Genomic DNA, 17,704 nt, shown 5'->3' with positions numbered 1-17,704 from the left:
GGCATGCACGACCACATCAAGTCTGTTATGCACTTAAAAGTCTAGAGACTAGGTGTTCCCAGTAAGCACTTTCCTTTCCTCAGCACGTGTACACTGCAGTGAATACACTGCACATCTAGCAAAGGCTGCAGTCAGAAACTGCCCTCTCAACACCAAGGTCTAACCCCTCTTCCGGTTCTCTGCATTCAGCGGTCACACGCATGCAACTGTCATGTTTTGTGGGGATATTAATAATTTATTTCACTTCCTAAGTGGTGTTAGGAAGAGGTTTTTTCTTCCTACAAATTTTAACATAGCTTACAAAATGTCTTTTCACTAACTCTACTTTGTCACACACTGGCACCTCTTAACTGTCTAGTGTCGCTCCTGGGTCTTTTTAGAGGCAGCCTAAACAATTCCATTTCAAAATCACTTGTAGAAATTCGGGTACACACGTGATCTCTTACCTCTATTTTACTGCATCGGCAATCTCTACAGCCAGATGTCCAGATTTAGCCAAAAGTTTAAAAAGGGCCGGGGTGGGGGTGTGGAGAACAGCTTTTTCGTATCGTATACACAGGCCTTCTACGGTGGCAGGGAAGTCTTGGCCAGCATTTCTGATTAGCAGCATCCAAGGTTGCCGCGTCTCAGCTTCTCTTCTGTAGAAGGAAGACCCGCAGCCCAACAACTGATCGTTCCTCTCAACGCAATCCCAGGGCCCAGCAAACCTTAGTCCAGGCCCATCGAGGCATCTGTTCATCCAGGTCTGAGTGCTCATCCATAGGCAGTCCCCTCCTGCCTATGGCCCGCTGTTCTTGCGCAGATCCGCGGGCCCAGAAGGGCCAGTCTTGGTCTTCAGGTGGCGGTCATTCCACCGTGCCATGCCGCCGCCACCCGGAGACGTCCTTGAAGGCCTGGCTGGGGCTTCTCCGTGGGCCCGACCCTGGAGAGGAAGGTGCCGCGCGGTGGCGGTGGAGTCATGGAAGCCGCAGAGGCCTCCACCATCCTGGCGCATCATTGGCAGGGAAAGAGTCACTGCTGAATCACTGTGTGGCCCTGCGTGTGGCTGCCACGAGGGTTCCTGATCCCAGCGTCTGTCGGCAGGACTTGAACCGAGGCAGCTTCCCGGCCTCCTTCCCTACCCCTCCGCTCCTCCCCACCCCCACCGCGGGCTCAAGCACCGGCCCAGGCCTTGCTGGGACCCGGTGGAAGGAGGCCTCACTACCTAGTTCGCTGTACTCTTTGCCAGAATTCGTGCATATTATTTTTAAATATCATACATATTTCAGCAGATTGATGCTCCCTACAATGTAGCTTTTAAATGTTGTTGTTAATGCACGTGTGCTATAGCGCATAGCATATATGGAGATTAAAGGACAACTTGCACGTTCGCTTTTTACCATGTGAAACTCAGGTCACCAGGCTTGGCATCAAGGGCCGCAGTCTAGGCTTTAACAGAGAGAGATTGTGCCAGGCATGGAGACACCTGTAATCTCAGCAGCCAGGAAATACACAGGTAGTTGGATCAGAGGTTTGGGGCCAGCACACTCTACATAGTGAGTTCGAGATCAGCCAGAGATATTTAAGGAGGCAATTTTTAAAATGATCTCATACAAAGAATTCCTCTTAAAGTGCACTTCAAGTTTCCATAAGTTATAGATCAGAAATATATCATCCTAATATACAGAATTAATTTATATTTATATTTACTTATATTTATAAATAGCAGGCGATTTGAAGGTGTTAGTTTGGATTGAAAAGTTACACATGATCTCAGGAGAAGTGAAGAGACATGATAATTGTACTGTCGTCTTATAATTCTGGATGCACTCTTGGCTTCTAAAATTGTTTCACATTCAAGAACATAGGCTGGGAAACTCTTAGGAACAGTAATTGTCATCTTCAAATTATTCAAACAGAAGAGAGGAAATATTTGATTAGGAACAATAAGCTTTTAATTATTTAGACTTATATAACCAAAAAACCCCAATAAAACAAAAACAACAAACAAACAAAAACAAAAACAACAAACAAACAAACAAAAACGAAAAACCAACCTCCCAAACCAAAATAATCAGAAGTTTGAAGATGCTAACCTGAAAATGCTTGAATACCAAAGTCTTAAGCTATTATCTGAACTGCAAGTAGTTAGGAAAGAGGACGAAAAAGGAAGAACCAAGAAATAACTAACTAAGAATAAAAAATGTGGGGGCTAGTGAAATAGCTCAACAGGTAAACAACCGGTGCTTACTGACAAGCCTGACTGAGTTAAATCCCCAGGAACTACATGGTGAAAGAAGATCCTGCAAGTTATTTTCTGATATCTATACATGAACTATGAGCTATGGCATGTACACACACACTCTTACATACATACATACACACACACACACACAACACACACACACACACACACACACACACACACACACTGTGCACATGCTAAATAAATAAATGTTAAAGAAGAATAAAAGTAAAGTGCCTTTCTTGAAATAGATGGGAAAAATGATTGCTTATACAAGGAGGGAGAATATTGTAAATACATAGAAAAGAAGGAAACTGTCATTATACAATTTGTATTCACTTTGAAATGTGGTTAAGCCTCGCCTCCTTCAATGCCAATCTCTGCTTCTCAGATGTCACTGTAGCATTGTGGGTCCAGGACTTAAGGTACAATTGGCTAAGATATAACATTCAAGTGTACCCCAAAATGGTTTGTGTGGCTTCTCATGCAAAAAGTATATCTTATGGAGACTGTCTGCCTTTATTGATTATGTCACTATTTTTAGACTTGAGAAAAACATAAAAGAGTCCTTCTGAAAACACATTCTGTCGTGTGCTTCACAAAGGTTCACAAGTGACCCAAGAGGTAACATCCAGGCACGAGGAGCATAATCGATACACCGGGGCCCTTCAGAAACACAGCAGCCACAGAAAACTAAGCCCTCTGAGAAATGTCACGTTTGAACATAAATTTCCATTCCAGGACTACAGATGTTTCATTGTGGTTTAGGAAACAAAAAACAGGGGGGCTGGGGATTTAGCTCAGTGGTAGAGTGCTTACCTAGGAAGCGCAAGGCCCTGGGTTCGGTCCCCAGCTCCGGAAAAAAAAAACAACAGATAACATAGAAACTAAAAACAAACAAACAAACAAACAACAACAAAACACCCAGTCTCTATTCAGGTCTTCTTGTAAAAGAGACACAAATGAATAGTGCAGAAGAAATTTCAATGGCCGGAGCAGAAAATCAGGTTGTGGTGATCTATCAGAGAATGGAATTCATGTTAGTGGCTGGGTCCTATGGTGTTGCTGGGTTTAGGGGACTGTATGGTGAGTGGCCATTGTCACATGGTTGGTGTCTCTCAGAGGTTGACATTGGAGACCAGGGAGGTAGCTCCGACCATCTGGGCTTAACGGAAGACAGGGAAAAAATGAGACTCAGGCTCATAGTCCTCTGCGCCTCATTCCCCAGCTCTTCCCAGAAGGTGGTAGGCGATATAACTGTATAGGACTGCTATACTACATGTAATCTATCATTGATCAAACTGTCATTATGTGGAGTATAATTTAATATTAGACTTCAACATCTCAAGTAAATAGAATCACACTTGCCAAGAATACAGGTTCATCTGGTTTGTACATGCATTTGTTTTTAAAAGGGGAAGATCACCAGGAGATTCCTTTTTTCCTATTTGTCTTTTCACATTTAAATTTCCATTTATTTGCTTTTGTTACTCCTCACACGCACTGTGTTGAGCTTTGTGGCCCCCTGGAGACAGGAATTAGTGCACATTCAGAACACTTGAATAGTAGTCTTTTACACTTGAATAGTAGTCTTTTTTTCATTTATTGTTCTAGCAAGGAATCTGAAGGCAGCCTGACTCTGTGATACTTTGGTGCTATAATAGATATACTTGCCGTGCTCATTCCTGATGGCACTTTGTGCTATTCCGTCCTTCCTCTAGCTGAATTAGTCATGAACTGCCTGTTTGAATCCTGTCCTTTCTTTCACCTTCTTCTCCTTCTGTTTTCTTTTATCAGAGGCATTACCTCCATGTTGCATAGCACCTGAGTGCTTGAAACGTGCATCACTTACTTAAAAGGAGCTTGCCCAGATTCTAGAAGCATCTGACTGAACGGTAGTTGCTTAGTGAATATAGTCTTTTGTATCCCTTTTTGTACATTCCAGGAATAGCCTTTATTGAGTATCTTAGTTCTTCAGCCATGTTGCCTAATACACGTTCTGAAAGTTGAATACAGATGGGTGTGGCATCTCATATCTTTTACATCAGTATTCAGGAGGTAGAGGCAGACATATCTCTTTAAATTCCAGGCAAGTACAGCCTAGTAAGTTCAAAGAACTATAGTGACACTGCTATAGTTATCAGAAGAATGACTACATTCTGTTCTGCGTTACCCTGTGCCCCAGAGTAAACATACCTACAGAAAATTTGAACCAACCTGCAGCAGTGAGTGAGCCCCATACATAGCTTGAAGCACAGTCTCCAACCTCTCTCAATCAAACAAACACTGATTACTGTAGAAAACCAAATGCTAATTGTTGCATCCAGTTGAATTTTGTACTTGGTTGTTATCGAGCATTAGTTGACTAATATTGGAATGAAGAATAGTAGGTGACATTACTCATTATAGAATACAACATCTGTATAGAAATCCTTTCCCTCCTCCTTCCCCTCCACCAACAGGTACACAGTCTTTGCAAATAGGTGTGTGTGTGTGTGTGTGTGTGTGTGTGTGTGTGTGTGTGTGTGTGTGTGTTTATTTGACTTTGAACACAAGGTCTTGATCTGTAGTCCATACTGGCATGGAATTACTATGTAACTCAGACTGACCTTGAACTCGTGGCTAAGTAAATTACTCCGCAAGGAAGTTAAGAGTACTTTACTGGGGTTGGGGGTTTAGCTCAGTGGTAGAGCGCTTGCCTAGCAATCGCAAGGCCCTGGGTTCAGTCCCCAGCTCCGAAAAAAAGAAAAAAAAAAGAGTACTTTACTAAGCTAGATATACTGGTTCACACCTATAATCCAGTACTCCGGATACCGAGGCAGCATGACAAGCATTGGATGTGGTTGTGGAATTTTCCTGAACAACACAGGAATTTTTAGATATTTGTTTTGTTTTGTTTTTCTCTACAACCACCTGCTGCCTATAGCACAAATAAACCTGACAGAAAATGGGATGGCAACAGAACTCTGGAAGCAGTTCATAAAATAGAAACACACCAGCACACAGTACAATGTATAAAGTAAGTTCTCCAGAGCCTTTAAGTTTTGGTTTGAATTGTCCTGAACCTTCACAAGCCTGTACCTCCTGAAGAAGGATCAGAATCCAGCCTGTTAATGGGTTATCTTCCTGTGTGTAGAAAACCATGCACCACACTGTATGCATAATTAAAACTGTTAATACAAAACAGTATTCACTGAAATGATGTGCTGAGAAACTGGCCTAAATTACCAGTGCTTGCAGACACATCAATTAGCTTTGTACGTGTAATGAGCAGTTGAAAGAGCAGCATGAGAGCTGACAGGTCCAGAAAAGCAGTATTTGCTATGAGTAAGTTAAATTAGGCACTATCATCATTCACAGATTTAAGTTTTGTGAATTAACATGAAAATGATGATGGTAATAACTTTTATCTAGTTCAGTACTTCTTGTAGATAAGTACTTTCCCCTAGTTGTGTCTTAGTCATTGTAGTGTCTTAGGCTGCAAAATATTTAAATAATCTTTAAATAATGTACATGGTGCTTTCTCTACCCACTTCAGCCAGTTCAGCAGCTATACATGTGTTATGAGATGTCTTATAATATTGAGTTTGAGAAAATAGAGAGGTAAGAATCACACAGTTTCATGTGTCCTTTTTGATGGGTAAATTGAGGCCTCTATCCTGCACTTATCTCAGGCTTAGATTCTAAAGCCAGTCATTTAAATGATGTCTGCCCCTACAGGCTTTGCACGTGGGGCTGTTGTAGGTGGCAGAGAGGAAAGCGGCTATGTCTACACTCAGTGTTCTGACCTGTGAACATCTGAATGATTAGTCACCTAACAGTCCCTGAAAGATTTGAGCCTGAGACCTCCACCGTTCTGGTGCCAAGGGGCCCAGACAGGGAGCTAACAACACTGCACAGGCCCAAATGTCTCCCAGGGTAGGGAGCAAGTAAGAATCTAGAAGAATCCCGCCTGGAACCACAGGCCCTGGACAGGAGTGAGCCAATGACAAACAACCCTTGTATTGGGGCCACTGGGGTAGGCCTGATTGAGGAGCAAGCCTGAGACAACCACTAGATCAACTCCATGAGGCCCTGACATGGAGCTAATCTGAGATGACCACTAGTTTGTTGCTACACAGGGTTTGATGGGGAGACCATGCTTAAGATGAACCCGGTCTGGCACCATGATGCACGAACATAGCATTCCTGGGACCACTCTTGAGACAATCCTGGGATCCTGAGAACAGGAGAGATGTCTCAGCCCCTCATCAGCTGCAGCACTCAAGAGAGCAGGCCCTGTACTCTGCCTGGCCCTGATGGAGGTTGCTAACAAGCTGGCCCCTGAGGGTACAAGCATGGGAGAGCCAGCCCTGTCTCTTGACTGTTGTGTGGTGAAATCATCAAGAGAAAAATCCTTTCCCCTCCCTTTTATCCCCCCACCCCCACCACCAGCAGGCTAAAGAGTTGGCCCAGAAAGATCAGGAGAGAGGAGAGCTGGAGAGCTGGCTCCTTCCCTCATCTGATACAGCACTTGGGAGAGCAAGCCCTGAATCTCACCTGAGTAGCACAGTACAGCTGACCCTGATGGTGGGGGAAGAAGTGAGCCAGCCTGGAGGGTGTAAGCATGGGATAGCTGGTCCTGCAACTTATCTGCCATGTTTCAGTCAGTGTTGCAGATGAGAGAGAGACACCCTCCTCTCCTCTCTCAGTCCTTGCTACTTATGCTGGGCAGGAAACCTGGCTCAGGGTCATCAAAGTGGGAGAACTGGCTATGTCCCTCATTGTCTGCAACATACGGGGGGGGGGGGAGCTCTGCACCACTCTCACCTGGGCAGAAGGGTAGAGCTCCCTCTGGTTGTGTGCTAGTAAGCCAATCCCAAGGGCATGAGAGAATGAGGGCAGGTAGGCTGACCAGCTTAGACTTCTCAGGCCCAAATCCAAGGCTTTGAGTTGGTCCACCCCAACATCTACCCTATTTGATGAATTGCTGGAGTGCATAAAGGGGCCAGACCTACAGATCCAAAGCTACAGGATCTCCACAACACAGGGCAACAACAGGATATCTGAAAGGAGTCCCAGCATTGATAGAGTAGCAGAAGCCAGAGGCCTCATACCAAACAAACAAGTATTTGCAATGAACATTTGCAAGCAAAGAAGTGTGGACACTCTTTGACATACTACAACTTTGTGATGATTCGTATATGCTCTGCCCAGGGAATGGCACTATTAAAAGGTATGGCCCTGTTGGAGTAGTTGTATCACTGTGGGTGTGGGCTTTAAAACCCTCATCCTGGCTGCCTGGAAGTTAGTCTTCTGCAAGCAGCCTTCAGATGAAGATGTAGAACAAGGTCTCACTATGTATCCCTGCCCTCTAACTCACAGAGATCTGCCTGCCTCTGTAGCCTGCATGCCGGAATTAAAGATACTTACTGCTCCTGGCCTCTCTTTTCATGTTGTTGAAGTAGGATTTTGCTATACAGGCCACAATTGCCCAGAACACACTGCATAGAATACACTAGTCTTGAATTTTCAGTTATCCTCCTGCTTCTCACTCCCAAATATTAAGATTACAAGTGTGTTTCACTCTGTTGGACATCTCTTCTTGCTGTGTGATCTATCTCAAACTAGACTATTAGCCTATTTCCTAATGCACCCTATATTTTCCCTTATCTTCATATCATTAATCCCTGTGAAGTAAAACTACATTTGTCTAGACCCACTGGCCAATGATTCTAATGTACTCTTGTACCAGGTAGTATTGGGTAAGTTTTGGGCCTCGTTCCCTCTAAAAGCTCTCCAGGTGATACTGTTGGACAAAGCTAGGAGCTATTTATCCAGTTATATCGCTTTAAACTGTGATTCTTTTTCTTTTCTGTCTTCTGTCCTTCTTTCTTTTCTTTCTTTCTTTGTTTCTATTTTGTTTTGAGACAGGATTTTCCTGTGAAGCCCTGGCTGTCCTGGAACTTGCTCTATACACCAGGCTGTCCTCAAACTCAGAGATCTGCCTGCCTCTGTCTCCCTAGTTCTGGGATTAAAGGCATGCGCCACCACTGCCTGGCCCTGAATTCTTAAGAGACTACCCACATCGGTTATGAGGCACCTTCGAAAAGAGCAGATTTTTTGGGTTATATTGCGATCAGCGGTCAAAAGTATTTGTGGGTGGGGGAGATAGCTCAGTTGATAGCATGCTTATTGCCCAAGTATGAAGACCTGAGTTCAAGCCTTAGCACTCACTTTAAGATATGAGGCCTGGTTGTACATGCCTGTAATCCCAGAGCCTCTGCTTCAGACAGAGACCCTGTGTCAAAAATAAGGTGAAGAGCAATAAAGAAAGACACTGATGCTGCCTCTGGCATCCACATGCATGTGTATACTTGCTGGATATGCCTACACATACATACTTGAACCCATACACATATATGCACACACACACACACACACACACACACACACACACACACACACACATCTGGGAATTTGAAGTACAAGCAATTTACCTATGAAGGCATTCCTCAAATAATTTTTGACTTCCTAGCATTCTCCCTACCCCTTCATCTAAATACAAAATCTCCAAGCTATTACATGATAAACCATTAGCCCGATTATACACATTTAGTTAGGGAGTGACTCGTTCTCTTGGGTCTTGGGACAAAACAGTTAAAATCTCTTACCAGGTTGGGGATATAGCTCAGTTGTACTGTGCACTCCTAGCACGTTCAAAGCCATGCTGCAACACAAATGTACAAGATAGCTCCTTTCTCTGTTAACTGCATCCTGCCACCTCCACTGAAACACACCCAAAGGATGGCTGCTAAATGATTAAAATTGAAACTCTCTCCTAGGGTAATCCCTGGTTTTACCATATCACCAGGAAGGCCTCATAGAGAACATTGTATTGAACATAGACCTTGAGAGTTAGAGAAGCATTTGTCAGGTAGGGGAGGCAGGAAGATGTTACCGTTTGAGCAAGAAAGATCTTCATGTAACTATTGGAAGGAGACTGGCATAGACTCTGGGATGAGAGTATAAAAATCTAATCCAGAACCCTAGTCCCTACCACTCCTTTCATGTCAGTGTCCCCCAGTCTTTTCTGCTTTATAAAATCTACTTTGATAGCTACTGAGTTAGGAGCCTCTGTTCCTTTCATTGTGGTCAAGAAAAGATAGTATAAGATTAATAATAATTCCTCCTCTCCACCAGGCACCATCTATTTGGGCATTTGTCTTGTGGTAGCCATTTTTTCCTTCCAGTCCTCTGACTTGACAGGCTTTACCAAGCTCTTAAGACTGCTAAATTGCTAGAAATGGTTGTCCTCACTAGTGAGTGCCTAGTTTGGTATACTTGGTTGAAGATGGCTTAGCCAGCTCCCAGATGACAGAACAAGTTAAACACACAAACTCAACTCAGAAACCTCAGTCCCAGCTACTCACATGTCATCTATGTGATCTCAAACCACCAGTGATTCTTGGTGTAGTCTGAGGAAGACAAGCATTAGAGTCACTTGGAGAAAGGCATAGAGTCCTAGGCCCTACACAGACCTGCTAGATCAAAATCCCTAGACATGGAGCCTAGGAATCTGAATCTTTTTTCTTCTCAGTTGCCACTTTGCTAGTGCATGAATAGGTAAGAAGAACATTGAAAAGGCTATAGAAAAAAATTAGTAGTGGTGCATGTCCCCCTGTTTTACTTATAAGCATATTGTTCGCCATCAGTTATGAAGGATAGAGCCAAGACACTTGCAGAAGTGCTGTTGCATCTTCTGGGAAGCCTGATACCACGTTCAGGTTGGATAAGCTTAAGACATTTTGATTAATCCCATTACAGGATGGTATTAGGAGGAAACAATAGAATGGAACATTGCCTTTCCTGAAAGCTACATTTTTTTAGGCAGGAGCTCTAGGAAATAAATTTTTAATGTGTAAGTGGCCTATGAATAGAATTTCACTTCTATGACAGATTAATGGAAAGCAGAGAAAGCCATCAAGATGGAAAGAAGGGGAGAGAAAATAAAGGAAAGGTAGACTAAGTCTGTTGATGTCTCTTGTTGGCAATGAATTTATAAAGGAACTAAATTTTTATGTTGTTCTCTTAGGAACAAGCCTTGAAAGACATTACCATGTCCTGGGCAGAACTTTTTGTTTAACCTGAAACTCCTGGGGTAGATCATGTCTTGTTCTTGGGAAGTGTAATATGTATGATGGATATGACTATGCTTCTGGGACTCCAGATGGACCCTGGGAAGGACAAAAGGTTAGGTTACCAAATCCAATGGGTATGGCTAGATCTATTTGGCAGCCTTACTGGCCCTCCCTTCTTTTGTCCTTGTGAGTATTAAGGTAAATCCATTGCTATCAATGACAGTGTTTTAAGGGGGAGAGATTTGGGATCTTTAAAGATGAGCAGTTTTGCCTAGAGGAAGAAGAATATCACATTTTAACTTGATAAGCCATTTAATTGTGTTCAACAAAAATATGTAAACCAATCATACTGCATGCGGCACCCTATCCAGAAATGTCTCTTTTCTCTGGCAGGTCCCTTGGCCAGGAGTAGATGACAGCTTCTTAATCTTCAGCATTCCCCGTTCATAAGGTGACCCATTACCCGATTATTTTCCACCAAATTAAGCCCACCCATGAATGCGTGTGTGTAGAAGCCAGAGGTCAGTGTCCTCAGATATTTGTACCTTACCCACTGAGCCATCTCCCCAGACTTCACAAAGCTTCTGACTGCTGAGCTTAGTCTATTTGTTTCCTTTCTCCCCCCCTCCAATCCCCACCCCTTTAACTGAAAACTCCAGGAGAGTATCAAACTCATCTGGGGTTTTTTGCTCGTTTGTTTTTTAATATTTGAAATGTGTTTAACAAGTGAGCAGGATACTTGGAGAATTAGGGGGTCTTGAGCCAGATTTTATAGGTCCTAGCAATGTATCTGAAGACAAAATGGATTTCCAGATAGGGCTTTGAGGAGAGCTGGTGAACTAAACTTGCTCATAATTCAAGGGCCAGGTTAGGGAACAATAAGTACTGCCATTAGAGGGACAGGACAACTAGGAAACAAATGGGAAAGTCACATACACTGAGATGAGGATTTTGCATGATCCAAAAATGTCATGTGCACATGATCAAACCAGCTTAAATTCTAGCATGGACTGTGGAGGGCCTCACAAGGCCATACTCTTAGCTGAGGAACTATTGACAATTGGTAGAGAGAGTGTTTGTCTGTGGTCTGTGATAGGCTGTCATTTTCTAGTGGCCCTATGCCCACATACCTGAGTGAGCATTGCCTGGACTCTGAGATTAGTAGAGGCCACAAAGTCGAGAGGGAAAAGTTGTTGTGTGAACTGTAGGAGGTGGGAAGGAGGAAGAAGGGGTGGATTCAATGACAATACATTGTATTCATGCATGAAAATCTCAAACATATTTGTTGTTGATCTTTGATTATCAACCCAGGATTTCTCTGTGTAGCTCTGACTGTCCTAGAACTCAACTCACTCTAGACCAAGCCGGCCTTGAACTCATCTGCCTACCTCTGCCTCCGAAATTCTGAGATTAAACCGCTGCCCAGCACAAACAATACAATTTTTAAAGTGCAAAAGTTATTTATTGAGTCAAAAAGTAATGGTAACAGTGTTCAACCAATTTTATCCTAAAAGAACAAATTAGACTAAAAATCTGGTCATATTCCTCAAGGACATGCATCGCTCAAATAAACCCTGAGTGAAAACACAGCTTATTATAGAAAAAGGCTTTACCTTTTGTATGTCTCTCTTTCCTCTTCTGTGAAACAGGAAGCTGAAGGAATATAACTAGTGATACTGACACAATGAGGGTTTTATCACTAGGCAGTGATCCATACAAAAGCCAAAGTCATGAAAAAAGCAAAACCAAAGAGGCCACAAATTTTAAAGAGAGCATGGAGTGGTATGTGGAAGGATTTGGAGGGAGGGGCAAAATGATTCAATTATATTAGAACATAAAAATAAAGGAAATAATTTTTAAAACTTCATGAAGTAGATATAGTCGTTAGTACCATTTTACAGAATGAGAAATGGCATAACCAAACACCTGAACACACACACACACACACACACACACCTACATAGGAAATAAATGCGCAGTTGAATACATTGCACAGAAGTGTTACAAATTATAAATTTGTAAAAGCACCATGAAATCCTCAAGAGCATCCACTGTTTCCCTAATATTCCTGCTCCCTACTACTATTTCTTTGTTCTTCAAAGGTTAACACCATCCTCATCTTTAAAAAAAGACCAGGACTGGAAAGATAGGTTAGTGGTTGCTCTTCCAGAGGAACCAGGTTCGATTCCCAGCAATTATATAGGGGCTCATAACCTTCTGTAACTCCAGTTCCAAGGGATCTGACTGTCTTCTTCTGTCCTCCTTGGGCACCAGACATGCAAATGAGCAGGCAAAACTCGCACGCGCGCACGTGTGCTCGCACACACACACATACACACACACACACAAATCTACTAAAATAAAAATAGATAATTGAAAAATACAGAGACCATATAAAGATAAATGCCATGGTTTTGCTCATATGTAGAACCTAAGTTTAAAATAAATAAATAAATGTAATATAATTTTAAAATTGAATAATTTAAATGTTATTTTCTGTGTCTGTGTGTTTGTAGGTTACAAAGCTGGAAAGGACACAATGAGAGTGAAGGATTAGGTGAGGTTGAAAACACAGTAGGTAATGGGTTACATATGAGATCACAAGGTGCACTAACTAGGGGGAAAAGGGCATCAGCTGGAGGAGACAGGAAGGAGGAGGGCAAAGAATCAGTGTAGGAAGAGCACAGTCAACTGCATTTTGTATGCAGATATCACCATGAAACCCAATCTTATATGCTAACCCAGAAAACAAATGTAAAAAGAGCAAAGGTGAGTTGTGCCTGTTCTTGAAAGACATATGTTACAAATAGAACACTACACTGTATGCTGCTTTTTGTCTGGGATAGTTTATCCCCCATTATAATCATGAGATTAATTCATGTGGTCATTTACATTCTCCATGACCTATGGTGTGAGTGTTCTGAAGATGAGGGCTTTGTAACTTTACCTGGGAAGATGCAAACAAACATCTGTTCAATACATACAGGGTGACAAAAACAGACTACAACTATTCCATCCAAGCACACATCGATAAACCAGGGAATTTTTTGAGATCCATCAGGAATGAATTAACTGATTTCAGTGAAGGCCCCATATTTGAGACCTGATTCAAGGAAATTGTGTTGGTTCTTACTCCTGAAACCGCACTGAATAAAGGCCCCTCTGCAGCCCAGGTGACAACCTTCCCCAAGTCCAAGAATGCAACATTAAGATATGCATGTATTCATTCAGCCATAGTCCATATTGTTAAATAGGTTTTAATAATATTGCCCACATCCTTCAACCCAATTGCTATTTTAAGCTATGCAAGTTATTGTTTTATTATTTTTTAAAGACAGGGTCTCACCATGTACCCCTAGTTGGCCAGCACCTAGCTATGTAGAAGAGGAAAGGCTTGACCTCACAGATATCTGTTTGCCTGTCTCCCAAGTGCTGGGATTGAAGGCCAGTACCATCGCACTAGGCCTTGTTTTTATTTTTATTATCCCACAAAGTAGATACTTTAAAATCTCGGTAGGTTTTAGATTCCGCTCATATTTTCCTTTGGAAATTTGGCACTGATTGTTTTCTAATGTTTTTGGAGTGTAATTAACAGCAACTAAATGCACAAATCTTAAATCTTAAAGTGCATGTTCCCCCTTTTCTTCTTCTTTTTTGTAGTGCTAAGGATTGAACCCAGGACCTTGCATATACTAGGCAAGCACCCTACCATCGAGCACCCAGCCCTGTCCTTCCGTCCCCTGTGTCAGACTCCTTTCTGGAATTACATTCTTCTACCTCAAATGTGTTATTCATTGACCAAGAATTTCTCATAATCTTTATTTTTGATTCTGAAAACGCTTTTATTTTGTTCTCATTATTAAATTCATCCCAACCATTCCATCCCAATCAAGGAAAGATCAGCTTCAACAATTTATTTATAATAATTTTATTATTAATTTTATTATATTTTAGTTAGTAATAAAACAACAGGCTTCATTATGCTATTTTTTAAAAACACATATTTTTACATATATACATACCCACATATACACATACACTTTTTAAAATGTACTAACTCTTAAACATTTAATGATCATCATACAATCACCACACCAGAAAAAATAATGCTTCTTTAATATTTAAGATCATTGTTTAAATCGGTCAGTATAAACAAGTGCTGATTGTTTAAAGAACCAACACAATTTCCTTGAATCAGGTCTCAAATATGGGGCCTTCGCTGAAATCAGTAAATTCATTCCTGATGGATCTCTTTTTGTTGTCTGTTTTGTTGAGACGGGGTTTCTCTGTGTAGCTCTGTCTGTCCTGAAACTCACTCTATAGACCATGCTGGCTTCAAACTCAGACATCTGCCTGCCTCTACCTCCCAAGTGCTGGGATTAAAGGTGTTTACAGGGTTTGCCCGTGGACTCGAGTGTACCTGGTCAGTGGCCGGCCTGCAGCATTTGCCAGTCATGGCAGCGGCAGCTCATTCGGCAGCTCATTCGCAGCAGCCGGCTAGGCTGTGGCAGCTGTGGCGGCTTGTTCGCAGCAGCGGAGGCTCGCAGCAGCGGCCAGGCCAGAACCTGCCCTGCCCCGGGTTGAGAAGTACCGGCCACAGACGCTGGCCGATCTCATTTCTTAACAGAACATTCTGAGTACCATTCAAAAGTTCATCTGTTAGGACCGTCTGCCACATCTACTTCTCTATGGTCCTCCAGGGAGGGCCAAGAAAGACATCCACCATCCTGGCCTGGGCTAAGCAACTTACAAAGATAAAGAATTCGGCTCCACCATCTTGGATCGATATCATTAGGGGGGCAATCCTCAGCTTTGCCAGCAAAGGACAATCTTCAAGAAAGGGTTTAGGAGTTGGGGATTTAGGTCAGCGGTAGAGCGCTTGCCTAGCGAGCGCAAGGCCTTGGGTTCGGTCCCCAGCTCCGGAAAAAAAAAAAAGAAAAAAAAAAAAAAAGAAAGGGTTTAAACTTGTGATCCTGGAGGAAGCTGACGCCATGACTCAAGATGCCTAGAATGCCTCGAGATGAGTGATTGAGAAGTTCACAAAAATACTGGGTTTTGCCTCCTCTGTAACTACCTGTCCAAGATCATCCCTGCCTTGCAGTCACGGTGCAAGATTTGGCCCTCTGACACCCAAGCTTATGGTTCCTCAACTGGAACATGTAGTACAAAAAGAGAACGTGGATATAAGTGAAGACGGAAGGAAGGCCCTTGTCACTCTGTCCAGTGGGGACATGCGAAGGGCTTTGAACATTCTGCAGAGTTCCAATATGGCCCGTGGGAAGGTGACAGAGGAGACAGAGGCAACATTCTAAGCTGGATGCTGAATCAAGACTTAACCGCTGCCTACAAAAATATCATGGAGCTAAGGACTCTGAAGGGCTTGGCACTGCATGACATCCCAACAGAGATGATTGTGCACGGAGTTGACTTTCCATCTTCAGTTTGGATACATTTATTGACCAAAATGGCAGACACTGAGCACAGACTTTCTGTCGGCGCCAGTGAGAAGATACAGCTGAGCTCCCTTATTGCTGCTTTTCAAGTTACCATACACCTGATGGTTGCAGAGCCCTAGAAGCTCCAAGGCCTGGCCCCTGCCTCCGACTCATCGGTGACTGGATGACATGCTGCCCTGGGCTACTAGATAAAACCAGGCACAGATGCTCTCCCCAGGCATTTAGGTGGTGCTCTCTGTGGTTGTTTGGATCCACAGAGCAATTTCATAATGATAAAAAAAAACATCCAGTTCCAGTGTATCGTTTAGTAAATAGAACCACAATCTACTGCTACACAATCTTCCTGTTCTCCAGTTTCCCTTGAAAATTCCGTTGAGGAAATTCATCCAGTCGAAGTTTCTGACTATGGATCTTACATGTTGCACCTTCCCTTTCATCTCAGTTTATTCAAACTTGAACCAAATATTATTAGTTCTTAGCCACAGAACCCACATATAAAGTTGACCATCAAAACATATACTTTCCGGGGCTGGAGAGATGTGTCAGTGCTTAAAAACACGCGCTGCTCTTCCAGAGACCTGAATTTGGATCCCAGCAACTATACCAGTTCTTTTTTTTTTTTTGGTTCTTTTTTTCGGAGCTGGGGACCGAACCCAGGGCCTTGCGCTTCCTAGGTAAGCGCTCTACCACTGAGCTAAATCCCCAGCCCCTAACTATACCAGTTCTAAAGTGCCTGTACCTCCAGCTCCAGTGGATCTGACGATCTCTTCTGGGAGAGGGAGAGTCGGTTCTGTTTGTTTTTTTGTTTCTTTTAGGGATGAGGATCCTGAGAGGCCGCCCAGGCTCCAGAAGATGTTCCTATACCCATGCGCACACAGCTAGGTGACATTAGGTGAATTCTATACGATTTTACTTTTTTCTAATTTGTTGTTTTTATTTTCAGGAGAAGTTGAAACAAAAATTTAAGGGTGATTTTCTTTTCTATGGGTTCTGTAAAAAGAACTCATGAAATTGAAGGGGAAAGTATGTGTGTGTGGGGTGAATGAATGGGAAGAATTAGAGGAAAGGGAATAGAGCAATGGATTTATCAAAGCATGACATATGCATGTATGACATCCTCAAACACAAATTAAGATATGTTAAGACATATCTAGAATATCAATACTCAGGAAGTAGAGATAAGAAGATCAACCTATCCTCGTCTGCATAGGGAGTTTGAGGCAAGCCTGGATAACACAAGATGCTGTATTGAAACAGCAACAGAAAGAGAAGAAAAAGAATTACACCACACACACACACACACAAACACACACACACATACACACACACAAACACACACACACACACACACACACACACAACTAGAATAAGTAGAAAATTTAAAACTGAGATAAGCTGGGCCTGGTGGCACAGGCTGGTAACACCAGTCACTCAGGAAGCTAACAGCAAAAGGATTGCAAGTTGTAGATCTCTGACTGGCCACACACAGAGGATAATACTAAATATTAAGGGACATATGTGTTAACAAAGGAAAGATATATGATTAATTTGAATTTTTACCTAAAAACATTTAAGAAGTGAAGGAAATCAGTTTGACTATGTCGCTACATCTTTTTCTTATAAGTATTATCATACTTATAAGCAATCATAAATTTCCTAGCTTTTTAAGTGACTGTATTTCCAGTAGGGGAAGAAATACCTAAGGCCTGTCTCCTTTAGGTGTTCTTATAGTCATTGCTACACATTAAATAAATTAATACTGCTTGGCATACCTGACCAAGATGAGTCACTGAGAAGACTAATCTAAAATTAATACTAAGACTCACAAAAAGACCATTTTTCCCTTGCCAGGTACATATACAGCTCTAAATTAATTCATAAGCTATAAGTTTGTTCTTGCATTT

The 17,704-nt window shown here is 42.4% G+C and overlaps 2 pseudogenes; both read left to right on the top strand.

The window, feature by feature from the left end:
* The first annotated feature begins 780 nt into the window (after positions 1–780).
* On the top strand, positions 781–15,919 carry Rfc5-ps1 (replication factor C subunit 5, pseudogene 1; annotated as a pseudogene).
* Positions 5,932–6,046, top strand: LOC120099503 (small nucleolar RNA SNORA17; annotated as a pseudogene).
* Positions 15,920–17,704: the final 1,785 nt, after the last annotated feature.

This window comes from Rattus norvegicus, chromosome X, assembly GCF_036323735.1.
Source record: "Rattus norvegicus strain BN/NHsdMcwi chromosome X, GRCr8, whole genome shotgun sequence".
Lineage (NCBI taxonomy): Eukaryota > Metazoa > Chordata > Mammalia > Rodentia > Muridae > Rattus > Rattus norvegicus.
Note: the sequence above shows the minus strand (reverse complement) of the source record. Positions and strands in the feature narration are given on the sequence as shown.